At 38.4% G+C, this 23,063-nt stretch overlaps 1 protein-coding gene across 1 annotated transcript in view; it reads left to right on the forward strand.

Moving 5' to 3' along the window:
* Nucleotides 1-23,063, forward strand: part of LOC309635012 (uncharacterized protein) — a 375,467-nt gene that overhangs the window by 106,295 nt on the left and 246,109 nt on the right. The window contains exon 3 of the mRNA XM_082405758.1: nt 12,123-12,305. The gene's annotated coding sequence lies outside the window, so the exon portion shown is untranslated. The remainder of the gene's footprint in view (nt 1-12,122; nt 12,306-23,063) is intronic.

The raw sequence follows: 23,063 nt of genomic DNA on the forward strand, positions 1-23,063 counted from the left end.
CAGGCCTTGGGGCTATAACATGGTACAAGTTCCAGTTCTTGCCTTCAAGAGACTTACAGCCTATGGGGGAGACTGAGACGTAAAAAGGCAAGTAAGTGCTGTATGCTCTATGCAGGCAGGAGAGGGAGGCATTCAACAAGTGACAGGATGAGAAGGCATCACAGGCATGGACAATATCATACGCTGAGGACAAAAAGTAAGAAAGAGCACGATGCACTGTGGGATGTCAGGTGGGCGGTATGGCTGGACTATTAACTCAAGGGGTCATATGTCCATAAGTATGCTGGGAGTTTGGTAGATGAGAGAAGTGAGAAGTCATCAAATGGCTTCACTTAGGAGAGTGATATGATCAGATTTATACTATAGAAAAATCACCCTGGCTCTTCGATAGGGGCAATATCAAAATGAGGTTTTTAGTCTGTCTTTAAAAGACTTCTTTGTTTTTCACATTTTTTTTAACATCTTTATTGGAGTACGATTGCTTTACAATGGTGTGTTAGTTTCTGCTTTATAACAAAGTGAATCAGCTATATCAGATATATCCCCATATCCGCTCCCTTTGCGTCTCCCTCCTACCCTCCCTATCCCACCCCTCTAGGTGGTCACAAAGCACCAAGCTGATCTCCCTGTGCTATGTGGCTGCTTTCCCACTAGCTATCATGTTTTTCACATTCTTTGTTTTCATACCATGCATGATAAATACTCACCAGAAAAAGAGAAAAGGAAAAAACAGATTCCTTGCTTTATTACAAATACATCAGGACACTGAGATCAGGTAGGAATTGGGTTTTTGTGTATGTTTGGACAGTTTGGTATAAATTGTTTCAGGTGAATATGAACTACTCTTATTATGGATTTGGGACAGAACAATATTGAGTTTAATGCATTCATGTACATTTGCCTGTGTTTGTTCAAAACCTTCTATGGCTGGATGAGAAGTCCAATAGAGTTGGTGCTGACAAATAATGCACTCTCTTTTTTCAGACATACATTAGAAAATGAAAAACTTTCTTGCTCTTTCTAAAAGGTGAAGTGCTTTATCCTGAAGGGTATCTCTTTAAGCCACATTCCAAGGCATCCTTACCACAGTTGAAGATATTTTTCTAAAATAACAAAAACATTCCAGTGACTGCTCTGTGTCATCTCAAAGTTGTGAGACAAAAAAGGATGGTAGGTAATTATGCAGATGAAACCTACTCCAGCTGTGCTAATTATTAATGATAGCCCTTTGTTCCATGATTCATTATCGTGCTCAGATCCATTCACATCTGTGACTGCCCTTTCTGAGCCAATATGGAAGAAAACACAGCCCCATTTTCAGCATCATATCCAGTGATGATGAATGTCTGCAATAAAGTCCATAATATGATGCAAGGTACTTGTACAATAAATACTGAAAAATAAGGAAGCATGCTGAAAAGATGTGACTGTTTCACTTGTTAACGCCATTTTTTATCTGCAGCAAATAGAGAAAATATAACTTGATCAGATTCTAAAACTACAATTCCTGAGTCTGGTTGTGATGTGTGCTTGACCTCTCCAGATGATGGATTTATTAATTAGAGTATTAAAAGGTCCATGACTTGGTGCTAATTCTGTTTAAAAAAATAGTGCTAGTGTCTCACTGAGAGGAAAAAGGAGTCTCATATGATTAACTCCATATTGGGTACAAAGTTATTAAATTTTTCTTAAGGTTCATAACAGGTAAGTGAACATAGTTTATGTAGTTCTTAGTGCTTTCTTCACTTTGATATCTTCACAAACATTAATGATTAATTATTTTGGGTACTTTTCATCATCTTCTCTAGGATCTGTCTGTGCTATTTATCAGCAATGTGACTTTGAGCAACTTAATCTAAGATCTCAGTTTCTACACTTAGATTCTATGAAATGTAGACAAGTAATACAACCACAGGGGTTGTTATGAGGATCAAATAAAATAAATGAAAATGTCTAACACACTGTCTAGCACGTATTAAGCTCTTGCTAGAATCTGAGCTAAGACACTGCTCTTTAGAAAGTGGAGGTCACATCTCAAAGTTAAATGAAGGTGAGGATGACAGCCACAGACAGGTAAGTTCTTTTCATGATATTTTTGCGCCTTTCTTCCAAATTCAAAGTGAGAAATGTCAACAAAATTCTTTATTACTGTCCTTAGACAATTTTAAGAAGGTTAATGGGAATTTGAAAGAATTTTGAATTAGTAAAATGAGTTGTTGCTATATGCAATATGATTATGCTATATTTTTTCTGGTATAGCTGATAATGAATTTTCTTCTCAACTTTCAATGGTAAGAGATGTCACATTGCTGTACTTCAAAAATATCAAATTAAATCTGACTCTGGGCCTCTAGTCTCTAAGGTGCCAGGGTTTGGATCCCCAGGATCATTTAAAGATGTGTATGAACCATGAGATGAAAGCACAGTTGTAGTTGTCTTTACCATCACTTTTTTCAGGCTCAGGCCTCCACTCCGTGGGAACACAAACCCTGTATGACTTTTCCAGTTCTCCCAATCACCTCCTCCTTCACCTTGCTTGGCTGGTGCTCTACCTGAATCTCGTTGCCCCTCTATCTCAGGCTTGGATGATATCCCATCTGGCAGGATGTGGGATATGATTTCCTGAGTGCCACCAAGGGACTGGTGGAGGAGAAACTCAGAAGTTCAGGGAGTTTCCTCCCTAGGAGGTGAATCTTGACCATTGAGAAATGGGAGATGGGAGGAACCTGTCTTTTTTGGTCCTTGTGGGCTGTTATAAGGTGCAGTTCCTCCTTGCACACTCGCCTGGAGGAGACCTTCATGCCGAGTGAACATGCCGTCTGAGCAGCCTGCAATGTCTTCCTGCTTTCTGAAGTGGTATCCAGTTCATAATTCATTGCATCACATTGCTTCTCATTTTTCCATTCCTCCTCTCCCTGTTTTCCTTACCCTCACTGCCCTGGGCTTGCATCTCCTAAGTAAAATGTTATGATCTTGATCTTTGCCCTGGGCTCTTCCTTATAGAAAACTAGGCTAAGACGTCCCACAGCCATTCCCCATCATGTGCTGCATGGAAGTGGAGTGTGAATCTTTGCTATAGGAGGGAATGCACCTCCCAAGTTGATCTCTTCCCAGTCTTAGGATACTCATCCTCTCCATGGCAGGTCCTTTCCTCTATTCAAACTTCAACATCAGCCTTTCCTAGTGAGTTCATATTTCCAAACAAAACCTGGATGAAGAATTGCCTTCAGGTGGCTTCACATCTTCTGTTTCACACCAAAGTCACAAATTCTGTGTTAGGGAATACCAGACTTGGATCTCAAGCTTGGCTATTAAGATGGGGATGGGAAAAAAATACTTTTCTCTTATATCTCTGAAAATACAACAGAAAATAAATTCTCATTTGATTATCTTGCTACACTAGCATCTCTCTGTTTCAGCATTCCACACATCCAAGCAACTGAAAAACAAAGGAGATTCATTAAAATCCCATGGAATACTTCAAAAGGACCAGAGATTTTCTCTAACTTCCTGGAACTTTAAGGTTTGTACTTTCTCTGTAGAAACATGAACTTTAAATTTAATCTAACAAAACTGTTTTGGGTAACGATTTAGGTAAAACTGCTACATAAAAAAGAATTGCTTCTTTTTTCCTCAAAGTTAGGATTATAAGTAACCTAGAAATGAGAAATATCAGGACAGTGAGACATCATTGTAGGATAAGAAGACAAGAATATTCCACCACCTAGATATTTACTAATGTAATATTGTTAAGGGGTTTTGGTCTACAAGTGGGCCATAGAGTTTAAAAACTTTTTTTGTTCTTGTTCTAGAGATACTAGCCAATGCAACTAAATAAATTTTAAAAATTAGGTGTATAAAATTAGAAAGAAGGAGGTAAAATGATGGTTATTTGCAAATGATATAATCTTATACTTGAATATTCAAGATAATTAACTGAAAAACTTAATAAGAGAACTAAGAAAAACATTTACAGTTAATAAACCCAAATCAAGAAGTTTGTTACACAACTGGCTAAAAAATATATTGGAAGGAAATGTCCCATTTGCAATAGAAAGAAAAAGATAAAATACCTAGGAATAATATAAAAGGAAAGTATGCAAAGTCTACAAAAATAAAATTTTTAAATTCTACTGAAAACATAAATACTCTTGAATAGAAAATTCCATATCATAAAGCTATTAATTCTTGCTAAGCTTTTAGATCTATTCAAGCTGATTCTAAATTTCATATGAGATAATAAACATGCAAGAATTGCCAGGACAATTCAGAATGAAAAGGAATAAGGAAAGAAAACTTGCCCTAGAGAAAATAAATCCAACCATAAAGTTATAGTAATTTAATAGTGTGGTACTTGCCAATGGAATAGGCTAGATTCCAGAAATAGAGCCAGATACAGAAAAGGGGAATCAGGCCCTCTTAAGGGTAGTTGGTCCTGGTGTAAAAACCTGTTTGAAGGACATTTTTTAACAATATCTAGCTAACTTAAAAATGCACAGACTCTGCTTTTGCAGTTCTATTTTTAGCAAGTAATCATACAGACATACTCAGAAATGTTCAAGTATGTACAGACATATTTTTTACCATTTCTGTGATAGCAAAAGCAAAAATAAAAGCCAATAAAATCTAAATTTTCAAAAGCAATCAGTTAACTATGAAATAGCCATAGAATGGACTATTAGGCAGCCATCTAAAAAAATTATGAAGCAGCTTTATATGCATTGATACAGCTTGACCTCCAATAAAGTTTAACTGAAAAAACCAAGGGGCACATATACACATATGTATTGATATATACATGTATACACACACATACATATAAATAAACACACACATATGTCTGTGTGTGTGTGTTTAAGAGAATTAGTCAGACTCTCATGTTCTAAGATACCATGGAGCAAGTTTAGAAATTCCTAGGAATTTGCTTTTGATAACAACAGCAAAAATTCACAGCCAGGCATTCTTTTTCACTGTCCATACCCCAATCTCACACTATTGTTGCGGTAACTAAACATACAAGCATATTTATATTTCAGAGATGAAGCAAATTTGCCTAATTAAAATTTAATAATACATACCTATTTAAGGTAATAATGCTTACATAAGGGCTTATCTATCTCAGTTTGCAAAATATACTAAATAACAGAAAAGTTCTGAAAAATATTCAGGTCTGCATTTCTGAAAATATTTCTTTGCTAAGAGGATTAAAACATTTTCCATTTCTTTGCAAGAGAACAATTTATTATCATTTAAAGTTTGTTTTTTTATTCATATTTCCTTTTGTAGATTTTCAAGTTTTCAAAAGTACATTACATAGCATGTTCATGGGCCTCTTGTTTTTTTAATCTCAGGGGTAGTCTTTTCCCCATATTGTTATATTTTAAAAAATAAGCCCAAAAGACTGATATTCGAGACATCAGTGACTATTTAAAGGAAGTGAGAATCTTGATACATGAGCTAATGAAGAAGTAGCTCTTATTGGGGATAGTATAATGATCACATTCCCATTTATAACCTTTTATCAACTACATAATTTTTCTGAAGCTACATATAAGTTAATCCCCTTGGCAGTTTTCCCCCATGTTCTTTTACATTGCAAATCTTTACTCAATCATGTTCAGTATTTTCCATAAATTACTTTCTGTTTTTGGAAGCATTGACTTTATAGGGATGATGGTTTATTGGTCAATTATTAGATCAAAGTTTAATTGCTTTATATCATTTCCCATTTGTTTAGATCAGTTTTTCTAACATTGTCTGTTTGATCCTTTAGTGCTGTTGTTACCCGAATAAATGGTAGAACCTAAAATAATGGAATGGAAAGAAATGTCAATAATTATTTTCTTAAAGCCTCACATTGAATAGAAATCATGCAATATGGTAACTGTCTAGTCTAGCATTTATCAAATGGAGACATGTCCCATGAGATGTTAATAATATCCATAATACAAGAGTTTGATGGTGAAATTGCTTCTTGGAGATCTGTAACACACAATAGCACACTAAAGGCTCTGAAAAACCCTGCACAAAGAAATCAGTCTTTGTTTAACCCAGTTTTTCTCAACTTTATTTGGCCATAGAAATCCTTTTCTGTGTCAGGAACCTTTGAAATGCTGGTGTGGTCTCATTAAATACACATATCTACAGCCTTCCTTATACTTCACTGCCATTTCTATTTCATGTGTATGACTTGATTATTGATCTAATCTGACATTTGTCATGTCCAGCTGGCCTCTCTCACTCCCACTCCATCACTACTGCTAGAATGACATCCCTGCTGGTCACTGACATCTCATTTCAAATATCATCAGCAGTCTTCTTGGCTTGTAAAAAAAATGGAGAAATATGGGATATGACTAAAACTATGGCTCCCATCTGATTTTGCTGTCACACTGTCATTTCAGACTGTTTGTCACTAAGAATGTGATGAGCATGATGCCTGGGATATAGAAGGGCGTGGTCCTGCACTCTCTACCTATGGCCCATCTGGGGCAGGCAGCGGAGGTGAGCCAAAGATTACAATCCCGAGAGGTAGAATTTGCCAGTGATTAGATCTCTTGGCAATACATCCACAAGAACTCTGATTTGTATTTCATGTTTTATATGCTGTCTGCTGACCTTGCTTTACAATGGAGCCAAAGTATGTGTGGGTGTAATGTGAAACTAAGTTTAGGTCTTGCAGCCTGTCTTAAACCATGGCACAGGGAAGAGGTGGGGTAGAAGTTGAACTTGTACTGAACTTGTCTGCTTCCTGTTCAGTTGGTATGAATGTGTTATTGAGAAGAAAAAAAAAAAACTTTCCATTGAGACTTAAATGGCTTCACTGAAACCTAACCTGGTCTTGCTGCCGCCACGACTTCCACGCATCACTGTCTCCGTGTATCCCTGAGGTGGCCTCAGCTAGCTGTTGGCAGGCCAGGCTGTGTTAGGGAAGTGGCCAGAAACCAAGGATAAAGGGGTGTTGGACAGGGAGGCTCTAAGAGTGAGGACCTGTGTAATCCACTGAGTTTCCCTGGTCGCCTCCCTTGTCTGACCTCTGAAAGTCCCTTCCATCACTCTCGCAGGAGTGAACTTTGGAAAAATACCCCCTCTCCTGTTTTCCAGTGCTTTCATTGAACACCCCACTATAAGTGTCATCTTGATGTCTCTGTCAGCACATAGCTATGATTCACGGATCACAGACCTTATAAATCATGAGTCTATGTATCCTTCAAGTGATACTGAAAGGTGTCCTGTATCACGGACCTCTCATAACTCCCCTGGATGGAATCTAGCTAAGAAGTATTCATCTGGGAGTGTCTTCTTTTTAAATTTTTTCTCCCATTAGTAAGAAAATTATTTTAAGCGTCAGTTTTAAGAACCAAATAAACTAGAAGAGGAATAAAAATAGCATTGACATATTTAAAATTTGGGAGGGAAGTGGAAAATGTCAAAAATTAGAAGTCGTGCAAATAATTTGGTAATCTCTGGGTATTACAAAATTTAGCTGTGGTCTGTAGACAATGCTGAAGGTTGTAGTATCTACTTGAAATTGAGCTTGGAATGTCAGCCAGCCTCAGTGCTTGTTGTTTTAGAAATACCACCTGCAAAACTGGTCTTGGTGGGAAGTTCAGCCACAGTAATAAAAAGCCTGATGACCCTCTTGTATCCTTATACAAATTCAGAGATGCCCAGGCACTTTCTGACAGTATCGTCTTTCCCCTCTGTTGTGAAATGAAAAGAAAGCCAATGGAAAGAAGCTTTCTTAAGGCCACAAGCATTCCTGGCACTCTATGTAACACAACCCAATGGAACATGGAACTTGACCTGGGATTTCCCATTCTAGCACTTACTCAACCAGATACAGTGAGACAGCCTTGCTGTAATTCATCCCTAGTCTTCTCTTTGGCTCTTCTTTCACTGCTATCAGGTTATTAGCTGCTTTATGTTTTGCTGCTCCAGTTTCCTTCTTCATAGCTAATGGTCATGAAATCAGGTACTTGGTCAATTTCCTAGAAATTTGGCAGTGAGTACAATGATCACTCTTCACTCTTCGATGTTATGGTATTGAAACCCTTTCCTACTTAACACACATCTTTAGAGCTTTCTGGACATTTGCTTACCCATGCAGTAGTATGTTAGAATGCAGATGAAATAGGTCCACTTATCTGAGTGGAGGAAGAGGTCTGAAGCCTAGAGAAAATTCTTTAGTCAATGACATGTTGTCTGCTTTACTCAATTCCTATGAAGAGAATGGAGTACGGCAGGAGGTCACAAAGTCCAAATGCTGTTAAGAAATCTTCCAGGTTGCGTGAGTATACTTCTTAAGAAGTATTTGCAATAAAACCTCAAACGTGGACAGGAACGATGGGAATGAGTGAGCTCCCGATTCTCACCATGGGTTGTAGTACTTGCTTCACTTTCCTGCATTTTTGAAGAGAATTGTCCCTATTATCAAGTCCATAGCTAAGAAGAGAATATGCCTTAAGGCAAAGTTTAAGATTGGGCAGGATAGTGAAACAGAAATAGGAACCTGGTTTCTTCTGTGAGCCCAGGGAGAAACATTTAAGGCATCATTCTAGAAACTGATGTTGGAGAAACCCAAGGACTCAGTTTTCTAGCAGCATGGGAAAAGCGCTGGGCTGATGGTTGGGAAGCTAACATTCTAGTACTGGATCTAGTACTGGATCTAGTACTAGATCTAACATTCTAGTACTGGATCACTGGGTAACCATAAACCCATTTCTTGTTTGTAAGACAAAAGGAGGTCCAATGAAAATGGTCTTTAAGATTTCTGTTACCTTTGTTCTTCAGCATAACCATGTAGCTCTGTGCTAAATAGTGTTACAGATTTTTCAGATTTTTTTTCTCAGTGATGAATCTATATTTTTCTTCTGACAAATAAATTGGCATATTTTAGTAAAATATTAATATTTTCAAGACAAAATAAAACAGATCACTGTCTCCTCAGAGATTGGAACTGTGTATATAATATTTATGTTGCCATACTTTCTCATTTCTGATGGGATTGAGACCATGAATATTCAAAGGCAAATGGCTCTAAATCTTAATGGAAAGTTCCATGTTAAAAACATTATGGAATTTTGGGGGCTGATGAGAATTTAAGTCAGAAAGAGGGATCCAATAGATATTGATAAGATAAATAACATACAGATTTATAACTATTGAGCCACAAATATAAATTTGAGAGTACTTACCTAAAGTGAAACAAACATCCACTTTTAAGAAACATTTGATCTTTACTTATCTCTTGAAATAATATTCTCTTCTGATACTTTTGCCCCCCACCCCCTTTAGTTTGCTGTGTATAGAAACCAGCACACAAAAATCTTTCCAGAATTGCAAATTTTCCTTACTTAAAATCTAAGTATAATGAAATTTACTCTATATACCTTTTCAGGAACCAAGAGAATTTTGGTTCCAAAATATATTAATTGCACAGGATGAAAATCAATCCTATGAGAACTGAAACACATTTTTTTTACTGGCTTTTCTCCCCTTGACTTTAGACCTCTGTGAAGTTGACTCTGTCTTTCCAACTATTTCTAGGAGTCCCCAAGAAGAATTGGATATGTCGTATTCGGTTTCCATAAGGCTTCTTTGATTTTTATCCTCTCTTTCCATTCCAACATCTTCTTCCTGTGTATCTCTATATCCACCAAAGGCCACTAAGCAGGATATTGCAGGACTACTGGAGAGCATAAGTCCTGCAGGGGTTGGTGTTCTGTTGTGATGTGACGTGTCAGGAGTACTTTTCTTCCCTTTTGCTGTTACTCTCTGTTGAATAGGCACAAAATCATTGCTGTTTGTGCCCCAACAGAACTCTTGGGAAAACAGATTTTTAGTTTCTCATCTTGAGTGTTACCATTCACCGTAAGACTTAAGACAAGTCTAGAGGGAGTTAGGCTGGGAGTAACCACCATGTTAGAATCAAACTGTCTCTTCCCTCTGACAACTAAATCATTGTCATACCTCACTCTTCTCTTAGAATGGAAGTCTTCTTGGGTCCTCATGCACATAGATGTCAGGCAGACCTTCTCACCAGTTCACAGACATGCAACCATATGGCTGAAACTCATTGGAGCATACAACTCACATTCAGTTTGAAGCCCCCTTCCTATACAAGGATAAACAAGGAAATAAAAAAGATGCTGGGAACTGTAAAGTGTGGTAAAGCACGTGGCAGAGAAAGAAAGGTTTTGCAATATTGTTTTGTGAAAGATCAGGAGATTATTGGAATACTAATCTTAAAACATTACTGTAGGGCCATCTGGATGGGAGAGAGGGTGTGTTTGAGAGGAACCAGTCGAAGCAGAGTGAAAGGAAGGGAATGGGAGGGAGAATGCATTGAAGTTAACAATTCCTGGGCCTTGCACTTACAAAAGCATTGATGATACACCATTTTCCACTCACCAATTGACAAGGATTCCAGAAGTAATAATACTCAGTTTGGGAAAGGGTATGGTAAGATAAATTCTCTCTTTCACAGCTAATTTATTGCTTTGCTTTGAAATCCTTTTTTTTTTTTTCCTTTCAATTTTCACTGATAATGATTTTCTATACAGCATAGAAAATGAGAAGTAAAATATCCTCTATAAGGTTTTCCAGTCATAAATTTAGGTCAGAATTGTACAAAAGCAGAGACTTTTGTTTTGACCTTTTCACATATTTAGTAGTGCTTTATGAATGATGACACATCTGTGGCTGGGAGACATTAACTGCTTTTCACAGGCCATGGACGGCCCTGCTGTGTGCTTCTCCCACTTCTCTGTAGAAGGCACTGTAAGCCTGCTAGACTCAATTTCTTGAAGGCATTTAGACTCCCAGGAACACATTTCTCTTTAAGCTTTTGGCTTTAACAGAATAGACAGAGATATGCAGTGGCCTACATTAAGTTGTCCGTGATTAAATAAATGAATTCACAAGTACCATTTGCCAATTACTAAGAAAATTGCTTAAATAATTTACCTTCAGATATAATACAGAGAGAAACATGTGCCATCATGTTGGAATAGAAAAAGTTCTGGTGTTAAAATAATGGTATCAAAGGGTTTCTCTTATGCCTTTAAAAACAATTTTGCAGATTTGTTTAGTTCATTAACTGATTTCCAAATACAGCTTTTGAGTGAGAAAAAAAATCAGAAATGCATTATGTATTAATGGATAGATGAGGAAGGGAAGGACTCCAAGAATAAATTGTAATGTGAGTTATCTAAATTTATCAAGTAAGAACATTCATTCTTTTACAAAAAGAACCTTTAACTTTATTTTCTTGGCAATGACTAGACATAGGAAGGAAATAATACTATCTGAAATAAATGAGCTCATATATAATTGTCCGGTGTGTTGTATCAAGCAGCTGAGAAGCAAGTAAGCCTCTTAGGTTTTTTCTGAGATTTTTATTATATATCCAAAATATTTGTGAACTATTTTAAAAATGGTGTACATGATAAATTATTTCTTTCTTTTAATTAAGAAAAATTTGAAAGTTACTTGCAGTCCCACAATAGTAATGCAACTATTGTCATTTTCACGTGTTTCCTCCATCTTCCACATGTGTGCACATGGGTTAGTTAGAATTTTATGAGCATGATTCACAGGTTCCACCCGCATAGATTTATTGTAATTCTTTTGGTTTAAGCCTCTGCCCAGAAACCTGGGGAGGAATCATGACAGACAAATGGTTTGCTACTTTTAAATCTGCTTGGTCAAAGTACAAAGGCCCTTAATAGTGACAGTTGCAAAGCACCACATGGCACCTTGCCAACAGGAGGACAGTCACTTCTCTTTCGGGAAACTCCAAGGTGACGCTCAGACCACTGCTGATATTTTTGCTTCTCCAAGGCATGTAAAGATTATAGTCACTGTCTTCACTTCCTTAATTCTTCAGCCCACTCAAGTCTGCCTTTGGGCTTTTGCTTTACAAAGATCATCACATGGCCTCTCCATTGCCAAATACCCCATTCTCTTTAATCTTGACCTATTTGCAGCACATGATCACATCCTTATTGAAACCCTCTCCTCCTTCAGGTTCCACAGACCGAGTCTCTGGGTTTTTTTTTCTTCCCGTTCTACTCCTCTAATTCTCCTCCAGGTCCATTTTTTGTATTTGCTGTCCACAGATCCTTACAACTCTAAGTGTGGTCCAAATCAAGCAGCATCAACAACTTCTGGGAGCTCTGATTAGAAATGCAGAAATCAGGCCTCACCCCAGACCTACTGAGTCAGAATCTGCATTCTGACAAGGCCCCCTGCTGGCACTTCAAGTCTGAGAAGCCCTGTTCTAAACAATGGTGTTCCCTAAGGTATGTCCTGTGTTCTTTTTTCTCTTTTCCTGGATAACCACATCAGTGCCAGACTTTAACTTTTATAGCCTTATGACTTTCAAAGTGACTCCAGCTAGATGTATCTTTGGAGCACCAGGCATTCATTTCAATTTGCTTAACTACGTGCATATCCCATAGGCACAATGAACTAAATATGTCTCATATTGAACTCATTTTCATATACTCCTCTCTCTGCCCAAGCACCCAAGCCAGAAACCCATTATTCTTGACTCCTCCTTCTCCCAGCAGTGGTTGAATAGACTGATGGAGAAGTATCCGCTATAGAGAATACGCTGGGAAAATTTAAAATTAAATGCTTCTATTCTATAAGTCAATTCTCCCCCTCCCTCCCACCTAAAAGGAGGGAGAAAAAATTCTATCAAGGTCAGCTGTCAGACCTGGTTTGCTTGTGGCTTCCTGAAAGAGCATGAAGTGTTTTCCATTGGAAAACCTTGCAAGTTTGGCTTAGCCTGGCTCTTTTCATTTGTTTTTAATAGTTTGAAATCAGAGTAGAGGGAAAATTGAATCCTAAACAAGTCTGTTAAGAGTGGAAGTGGAGGTCCTTTCCTAATGCAAGAGATGGTGAAAATATATACATCCTGGTTTACCTTCGGACTGCTATTAAAAGGAAACATCTATAATGCTTTGGAAATTCACCAGATGTTGATGTTTCTTTATTCTTAAAGCTCTGTGCTTCCAGGAGGGAAAGTTTATGTTAACTTTTCTTATTCAGGATTTTAGTTGCCCTTTGAATAACATCTAGAGTTGAGTTAATCTGTTTGTAATTAGTTGAAATGACATGTGAGGGGCCAGAGACTGCTGGTTGCCTACAAATAACCGGCATCCCCTCCTCCTCATTGACAGGCCCCTGACTTGATTTCAGGTGGCCTCTACCCCGCAGTCACTAGCGTGATGAGCAAGCAGCGTGCCTGAAGGAACAGCCACACGCAGAAGCATCTCTGCCTCCACCACCCTCTTCCTGCCAAGCTCTGGAGTGAACATTACCGCTATGGGAGCTGCTACCCTCTGGACAAGCTGTGACTTCTCATCACCTAGTTCAGAATCCCCAGAGGAGCAGGCTGACTCCATCTTCAAAGCTCTCCCTGGGGCCCCAGAGCACTGGCCCAGGGAGTGAGCTGAGCCTCCGTACCAGTTTTCTGGAACAGTACACCCGTAGCATCTCTCAGCAGGCTTAACATCTCTAAGGCTCTTCAGTATCGTCATTCACCTGTACGGTGTATATGCAAGCATTTGCTGTCTGGACTGGATAACTAACCACCATCTGTAACACGATTTGTATGGGGAAAATGTGCTTGGCACTCCAAACGTCTAATTTACTAAGCAACATTTGCAGCATGGCCTGTGTGTGTATGTGGATGCCTGCCAGGGTATGTGGACTGAGATGAATCAGGAATCAAGAGCCTCAAAATGAAAAATGGATTTAATTCCTAAATAAGACTGTGACTATGCATAGGAACAGATTTAGAGAAGCAAAACCCATAGACGGTTGAATTCAGTGAAAAAAACAAAGAAACCCCCAGCCAACTAGCAATTTGATGTAATTCAACTATTTCCTCACCCACCCATTTGGCTGAAACCAAGGTAGTTTGTGCTGTCTTTTATCTAATGCTCCAAGATGTCCTCAGATGGAAACGTTAATCAGGCTGCCACTAAGTCACATATGCATCCCCAGAAATGCCCCTGCACCATGAGTAAGGAGATATCAGCTCCACGCTCCTCCTATTTTCAAATAGAAATTTCCATAAGACTGGCAGAGACAATGTCTCAGTTTGGCATGACATTAAATCCTTTAAACCAGTGTATACTGTTAGACCTTTATTATTAGTAGTAGAACAAATAACTTGAAGTATACATGTTACATGGACTCCATCTGGAGTTTATTTATTTGTAACTTGCCAATTTCTTGTAACCAGCCAAATCTTTGTAAGGGGATTAGAAATATAATAAAAACAGTACAGGAGAAATAGCAATTTTCTATAGTTTCCCCAAAGGGATTGAGAAGTAAAAGCTGATTAAATAAGTGCAAGTCAAAGTGGCTCAAACCAAAAGGGGAACCAAAGAAAATGTGACTTGAGTAGGTGATAGAGCTGTAGAGTGGCCCGAAGCCATGTCACTGGGGCCACCAGGCCTGAGTGCAAAGGCGGCCTCTGGCACTTACTGGCTGTTGAGGTTTGGAGAAGACATTGAACTTGTTTAGACCTCAGTTTCTTTCTCTGTAAATGATATTTGCGGCTCTTCTTGTTGGGGCCAAAATAATCCTCCTAGGCTTGAAATTGTGCTGATGAAGATACATGTGTTTTACAACATGATTGTGATTTTTATTTATTTATTTATTTTTTTGGTGTTGGTGGACCAACCAATTTGAAGTAAATTCCACATATGCTTTTCAGACCTGGCAGAAAAATCATTTTTAGCGAAGAAGGAGACACTCTGTTTTTTAAAATATACACTTTAAAATATATTATTCTCTTCATAACACCTTGCAGGATAATTGTAGCAGAATCTCTCAACACTATTTTAGGAGGGAATTTCATGTAGTACTGCTTCACTGTAGGCCACTCCTTCACCTTAGGTTTTACTGGAAAACTTGAGATGAAACTTGGCTTGATACATTGCCATAACAAATCATCTTGACCTGTGGTGGTCCAAGTTTTCTCTAAGTCAGGGTCACAGGCTCTAAGTTCCATTAAGGTGCTAAGGTGGTGTCATTTACTGAAATGAGGAACACTGAGGTTGGGGAGGAGAGCAGGATATGGACATATATTTATCTGTAAACATCTAAGTTTGAGGCACAAATTTGACATCCAAGGGTGGATATCATATTGTCAGTTGGATGTGTGAATCTAGATTTAGGGATATGGTTGAGGCTAGAGGTATACATTTAGGAATCTTTAGGACATGCATGGTGTCTAGAACCATGAGGCTATGTATGGTCACCTAGGAAACAAGCAGAGCCAAATAGAGGAGAGGTAGGAGAAAAGGGACGTTCTATGACATGACATCTGCTACATAGGTAACTTTCCTAAACCAAAGTAGACGCCTTTTAGAAGTTGCATCCAGAGAGATGATAAAGTACTCTAACTTGAAGTGAGCTCTTCAAGACTTGTTTTGCTCAAGGCTCCGTAAGGCATGGCAGTCAGAGGCAGTATGACTTGGTTCCATCCTAACAGGAGTAACATAAGAAAGGATATACAGGTGACACCTAGCTGAGATGGTTGCAGATCTGGGCTGCAAGGATAATTCCACTGGGGTGGTGTCCACCAGAGGGGAAAGCAGTGCCCAGCTAAGGCTGCAGAAGTGAAAGGAGGGTTGAGTGGATAGCAATTTAAGTAATGGGAGGGGCCAGGAGAGGAGATAATGGCTGATGACTTTCCAGAGCTGGCTGAAAAGAGCACTTAGGAAGCACCTGAGGAAGTGTAGCAATACCTTAGGGGAGGCGGTGGGGGACGCAGAGGAAGTTCTTTTTCATTTTTTATTTTTTATTGAAGTGTAGTTGATTTAAAATGTTGTGTTAGTTTCTGGTATACAGCAAAGTGATTCAGTTATATATATATTCTTTTTCATATTTTATTCAATTATGGTTTATTACAGAATATTGAATATAGTTCCCTGTTCTATACAGTAGGAACTTGTTGTTTATCATTCTATATCTAGTAGTTTGCATCTATTAATCCCGGACTCCTAATTTATCTCCCCTCCCCATCCCCTTTGGTAAACATAACTTTTTTTTTTTATACAGCATGTTCTTATTAGTCATCCATTTTATACATATTAGTGTATACATTTCAATCCCAATCTCCCAGTTCATCCCACCACCACCACCACCAACCCCCGCTTTCCCCCCTGGTGTCCATACGTTTGCTCTCTACATCTGTGTCTCTATTTCTGCTTTGCAAACCGGTTCATCTGTACCATTTTTCTAGATTCCACATATATGTGTTAATATATGATATTTGTTTTTCTCTTTCTGACTTACTTCACTCTGTATGACAGTCTCTAGGTCCATCCACGTCTCTACAAATGACGCAATTTCGTTCTTTTTTTATGGTTGAGTAACATTCCACTGTATATATGTACCACATCTTCTTTATGCATTCGTCTGTCGACGGGCATTTAGGTTGCTTCCATGACCTGGCTATTGTAAATAGTGCTGCAGTGAATATTGGAGACCATGTGTCTTTTTGAATTACGGTTTTCTCTGAGTATATGCCCAGTAGTGGGATTGCTGGGTCATATGGTAATTCTATTTTTAGTTTTTTAAGGAACCTCCATACTGTTCTCCATAGTGGCTGTATCAATTTACATTCCCACCAACAGTGCAAGAGGGTTCCCTTTTCTCCACACCCTCTCCAGCATTTGTTGTTTGTAGATTTTCTGATGATGCCCATTCTAATCGGTATGAGGTGATACCTCATTGCAGTTTTAATTTGCATTTCTCTAATAATTAGTGATGTTGAGCAGCTTTTCATGTACCTCTTGGCCATCTGTATGTCTTCTTTGGAGAAATGTCTATTTAGGTCTTCTGCCCATTTTTTGATTGGGTTGTTTGTTTTTTTAATATTGAGCTGCATGATCTGTTTATATGTTTTGGAGATTAATCCTTTGTCCGCTGATTTGTTTGCAAATATTTTCTCCCATTCTAAGGGCTGTCTTTTCGTCTTGTTTACGGTTTCCTTTGCTGTACAAAAGCTTTTAAGTTTCATTAGGTCCCATTTGCTTATTTTTGTTTTTATTTCCATTACTCTAGGAGGTGGGTCAAAAAAGATCTTGCTGTGATTTATGTCAAAGAATGTTCTCCCTATGTTTTTCTCTAAGAGTTTTATAGTGTCCAGTTTTACATTTAGACCTTTAATCCATTTTGAGTTTATTTTTGTGTATGGTGTTAGGGAGTGTTCTAATTTCATTCTTTTACATGTAGCTGTCCAGTTTTCCCAGCACCACTTATTGAAGAGACTGTCTTTTCTCCATTGTATATCCTTGCCTCCTTTGTCATAGATTAGTTGACCATAGGTGCGTGGGTTTATCTCTGGGTTTTCTATCCTGTTCCATTGATCTATATTTCTGTTTTTGTGACAGTACCATATTGTCTTGATTACTGTAGTTTTGTAGTATAGTGTGAGGTCAGGGAGTCTGATTCCTCCAGCTCCGTTTTTTTCCCTCAAGATTGCTTTGGCTGTTTGGGGTCTTTTGTTTCTCCATACAAATTTTAAGATTTTTTTGTTCTAGTTTTGTAAAAAATACCATTGGTAATTTGATAGGGATTGCATTGAATCTGTAGACTGCTTTGGGTAGTATAGTCATTTTCACAATATTGATTCTTCCAATCCAAGAACATGATATATTTCTCCATTTGTTTGTGTCATCTTTGATTTCTTTCATCGGTGTCTTATAGTTTTCTGAGCACAGGTCTTTTACCTCCTTAGGTAGGTTTATTCCTAGGCATTTTATTCTTTTTGTTGCAGTGGTGAATGGGATTGTTTCCTTAATTTCTCTTTCTGACCTTTTGTTGTTAGTGTATAGGAATGCAAGAGATTTCTGTGCATTAATTTTGTGTACTGCAACATTACCAGATTCACTGATTAGCTCTAGTAGTTTTCTGGTGGCATCTTTAGGATTCTCTATGTATAGTATCATGTCATCTGCAAACGGTGACAGTTTTACTTCTTTTCCAATTTGTATTCCTTTTATTTCTTTTTCTTCTCTGTTTGCCATGGCTAGGACTTCCAAAAGTGTGTTGAATAATAGTGGTGAGAGTGGAGGTCCTTGTCTTGTTCCTGATCTTAGAGGAAATGCTTTCAGTTTTTCACCATTGAGAATGATGTTTGCTCTGGGTTTGTCGTATATGGCCTTTATTATGTTGAGGCAGGTTCCCTCTATGCCTACTTTCTGGAGAGTTTGTATCATAATTGGGTGTTGAATTTTGTCAAAAGCTTTTTCTGTATCTATTGAGATGATCATATGGGTTTTATTCTTCAATTTGTTAATATGGTTTATCACATTGATTGATTTGCATATACTGAAGAATCCTTGCATCCTTGGGATAAATCCCACTTGATCATGGTGTATGATCCTTTTAATGTGTTGTTGGATTCTGTTTGCTAGTATTTTGTTGAGGATTTTTGCATCTATAGTCCTCAGTGATATTGATCTGTAATTTTCTTTTTTTGTGGTATGTTTGTCTGGTTTTGGAATCAGGGTGATGGTGTCCTTGAAGAATGAGGTTGGGAATATTTCTTCCTCTGCAATTTTTGGGAAGAGTTTGAGAAGGATGGATGTTAGCTCTTCTCTCGATGTTTGATAGAATTCACCTGTGAAGCTATCTGGTCCTGGACATTTGTTTGTTAGAAGATTTTTAATCACAGTTTCAATTTCATTACTTGTGATTGGTCTGTTCATATTTTCTATTTTTTCCTGGTTCAGTCTTGGAAGGTTATACCTTTCTAAGCATTTGTCCATTTCTTCCAGGTTGTCCATTTTATTGGCATAGAGTTGCTTGTAATAGTCTCTTAGGATGCTTTGTATTTCTGCGGTGTCTGTTGTAACTTCTCCTTTTTCATTTCTAATTTTTTTGATTTGAGTCCTCTCCCTCTTTTTCTTGATGATCCTGGGTAAAGGTTTCTCAATTTTGTTTATCTTCTCAAAGAACCAGCTTTTAGTTTTATTGATCTTTGCTATTGTTTTCTTTGTTTCTATTTCATTTATTTCTGCTCTGATCTTTATGATTTCTTTCCTTCTACTAACTTTGGGTTTTGTTTGTACTTCTTTCTCTAGTTCCTTTAGGTGTAGAGTTAGATTGTTTATTTGAGATTTTTCTTGTTTCTTGAGGTAGGATTGTATTGCTATAAACTTCCCTCTTAGAACTGCTTTTGCTGCATCCCATAGGTTTTGGATCGTTGTGTTTTTGTTGTCATTTGTCTCTAGGTATTTTTTGATTTCCTCTTTGATTTCTTCAGCGATCTTAGTTATTTAGTAACGTATTGTTTAGCCTCCATGTGTTTGTGTTTTTTACGTTTTTTCCCTGTAATTGATTTCTAATCTCATAGCATTGTGGTCGGAAAAGATGCTTGATATGATTTCAATTTTCTTAAATTTACCGAGGCTTGATTTTTGACCCAAGATGTGATGTATTTTGGAGAATGTTCTGTGTGCAATTGAGAAGAAAGTGTAATCTGCTGTTTTCAGATGGAATGTCCTATAAATATCAATTAAATCTATCTGCTCTGTTGTGTCATTTAAAGCTTGTGCTTCCTTATTAATTTTCTGTCTGGTTGATCTGTCTGTTGGTGTAAGTGAGGTGTTAAAGTCCCCCACTATTATTGTGTTATTGTCAATTTCCTCTTTTATAGCTGTTGGCATTTGCCTTATGTATTGAGGTGCTCCTATGTTGGGTGCATATATATTTATAATTTTATATCTTCTTCTTGGGTTGATCCCTTGATCATTATGTAGTGTCCTTCCTTGTCTCTTGTAACATTCTTTATTTTAAAGTCTATTTTATCTGATATGAGTATAGCTACTCCAGCTTTCTTTTGATTTCCATTTGTATGGAATATCTTTTTCCATCCCCTTACTTTCAGTCTGTATGTGTCCCTAGGTCTGAAGTGGGTCTCTTGTAGACAGCATATAGATGGGTCTTGTTTTTGTATCCATTCAGCGAGCCTGTGTCTTTTGGTTGAAGCATTTAATCCATTCACATTTAAGGTAATTATTGAAATGTATGTTCCTATTACCATTTTCTTAATTGTTTTGGGATTGTTTTTGGAGGTCCTTTTTTTCTCTTGTGTTTCCCATTTAGAGAAGATCCTTTAGCATTTGTTGTAGAGCTGGTTTGGCGGTGCTAAATTCTTTTAGCTTTTGCTTGTCTCTAAAGCTTTTGATTTCTCTGTCGAATCTGAATGAGATCCTTGCCAGGTAGAGCAATCTTGGTTGTAGCTTCTTCCCATTCATCACTTTAAATATGTCCTGCCATTCACTTCTGGCTTGTAGAGTTTCTGCTGAGAAATCAGCTGTTAACTTTATGGGAGTTCCCTTGTATGTTATTTGTCATTTTTCCCTTGTTGCTTTTAATAATTTTTCTTTGCCTTTAATTTTTGTCAATTTGATTACTATGTGTCTTGGCTTGTTTCTCCTTGGGTTCATCCTGCCTGGGACTCTCTGCACTTCCTGGGCTTGGGTGGCTATTTCCTTTCCCATGTTAGGGAAGTTTTTGACTATAATCTCTGCAAATATTTTCTCAGGTCCTTTCTCTCTCTCTTCTCCTTCTGGGACCCCTATAATGCGAATGTTTGTGCATTTAGTGTTGTCCCAGAGGTCCCTTAGGCCGTCTTCATTTCTTTTCATTCTTTTCTCTTTATTCTGTTCCGTGGCAGTGAATTCCACCATTCTGTCTTCCGGGTCACTTATCCATTCTTCTGCCTCAGTTATTCTATTGATTCCTTCTAGTATATTTTTCATTTCAGTTATTGTATTGTTCCTCTCTGTTTTTGTTATTTAATTCTTCTAAGTGTTTGTTCTTCAATTCTTCTAGGTCTTTTTTAAACATTCTTACATCTTCTTGGTCTTTACCTCCATTCTTTTTCCAAGGCCCTGGATCATCTTCCCTATCATTACTCTGAATTCTTTTTCCAGAAAGTTGCCTATCTCAACTTCATTTAATTGTTTTTCTGGGGTTTATCGTGTTCCTTCATCTGGTACATAGTCCTCTGCCTTTTCATTTTGTCTACCTTTCTGTGAATGTGGTTTTCATTCCACAGCCTGTAGGACTGTAGTTCTTCTTCCTTCTGCTATCTGCCCTCTGGTGAATGAGGCTATCTAAGAGGCTTGTGCAAGCTTCCTGATGGGAGGGACTGGTGATGAGTAGAGCTGGGTGGTGCTCTGGTGGGCAGAGCTCAGAAAAAGTTTAATCCGTTTGTCTGCTGATGGGTGGGGCTGAGTTCCCTCCCTGTTGGTTGTTTGGCCGAGGCGAGCCAGCACTGGAGGCTACAGGCTCTTTGGTGGGGCTAATGGCGGTCTCTGGGAGGGTTCATGCCAAGGAATTCTTCCCAGAACTTCTGCTGCTAGTGTCCTTGTCCCTGCGGTGAGCCACAGCCTTCCCCCACTTCTGCAGGAGACCCTCCAACACTAGCAGGTAGGTCTGGTTCATTCTCATATGGGGTCACTGCTACTTCCCCCTTGGTCCTGTTGCGCACACTACTTTGTGTGTGCCCTCCAAGAGTGGAGTCCCTGTTTCCCCCAGGCTTATCGAAGTCCTGCAGTCAAATCCCGCTAGCCTTCAAAGTCTGATTCTCTGGGAATTCCTCCTCCTGTTGCTGGACCCCCAGGTTCGGAAGCCTGATGTGAGGTTCAGAACCTTCACTCCAGAGGGTGGACTTCTGTGGTATAATTGTTCTCAGTTTGTTAGTCACCCACCCAGTGGTTATGGGATTTGATTTTATTGTGATTGCACCCCTCCTACCATCTCATTGCGGCTTCTCTTTTATCTTTGGATGTGGGATGTCTTTTCTGGTGAGTTCCAGTGTCTTCCTGTTGGTGATTGTTCAGCAGTTAGTTGTGATTCCAGTGCTCTCGCAAGAGGGAGTGAGAGCACGTCCTTCTACTCCACCATCTTGCCAGAACCCTCAGTAAGCATAACTTTTTGTTTCTATGTCTGTGAGTCTGTTTCTGTTTTGTAAGTAAGTTCATTTGTATCATTTTTTCAGATTCCACATAAAAGTGATATCATATGATATTTGTCTTTCTCTGACTTACTTCACTTAATATGATAATCTAGGCCCATCCATGTTGCTGCAAATGGCATTATTTTATTCTTTTTTATGGCTGAGTAATATTCCATTGTATAAATATACCACATCTTCTTTATCCATTCATTTGTTGATGGGCACTTGCGTTGCTTCCATGTCTTGTAAATAGTGCTGCTGTGAATATTGAGGTGCAGGTAACTTTTTGAATTAGAGTTTTCTCCAGATGTATGCCCAGGAGTGGGATTGCTGGGTCATATGGTAGCTCTAGTTTTAGTTTTTTAAGGAGCCTCCATACTGTTTTCTGTAGTGGCTCCACCGTGGGAGGAAGTTTTGAAGGCAGCTGAGCTGAGCACTCGCCTGTAATGAGCCTCTGCCATGTATGTTCTCTTCACATGCCAAGGATCTCAGTTCACCTCTCTCCTGTCTCAATTTCTGCCAGTTCACAAGTTTCAATCACTGACAGGCAGCAGCCAAGAGCTGTGGAGGTGATTTAGCAGAGCAGTTGTTTAGAATCATGTTCTTTGAAGTTCTAGAAATTTCTCAGAGATCTTCAAGGGCACAGAGGTGGGGTGGGGAGTGTGACTCTGGGTCTCCCCAGGTCCACCCCACGTCAACCATAGCACTCTTTATTTATTCTCTTTTACCTCACAGCTCCCATGAAGTTTCATTTGAAAGAAAAAAAAGCTTAAAAATTTTTTTAAAAACCTCACTGAACTACAGAAAGGATAAAGAGGTGACCAAATATATAAAATCCTATGCAGATGTGATTTGTTTGAGAAACACAGGGGTGTATTTTTTGACTGATCGTCTAAATCAATTAATCTCTGAAATGGAACACAGAGGGAGAAAAAGGAACAGAACTGTCATGCGAGTGCAGTTAGTTGTAGGGTTATTTTATTGGCCTGATTCACTGAAAGACTCTCCTATTCAGCTGAATAATCTTCAAACACACTGTATGCATCTCCCCAGCTGATGT

The sequence above is a fragment of the Balaenoptera borealis genome (assembly GCF_965194805.1).
Source record: "Balaenoptera borealis genome assembly, chromosome: 9".
Lineage (NCBI taxonomy): Eukaryota > Metazoa > Chordata > Mammalia > Artiodactyla > Balaenopteridae > Balaenoptera > Balaenoptera borealis.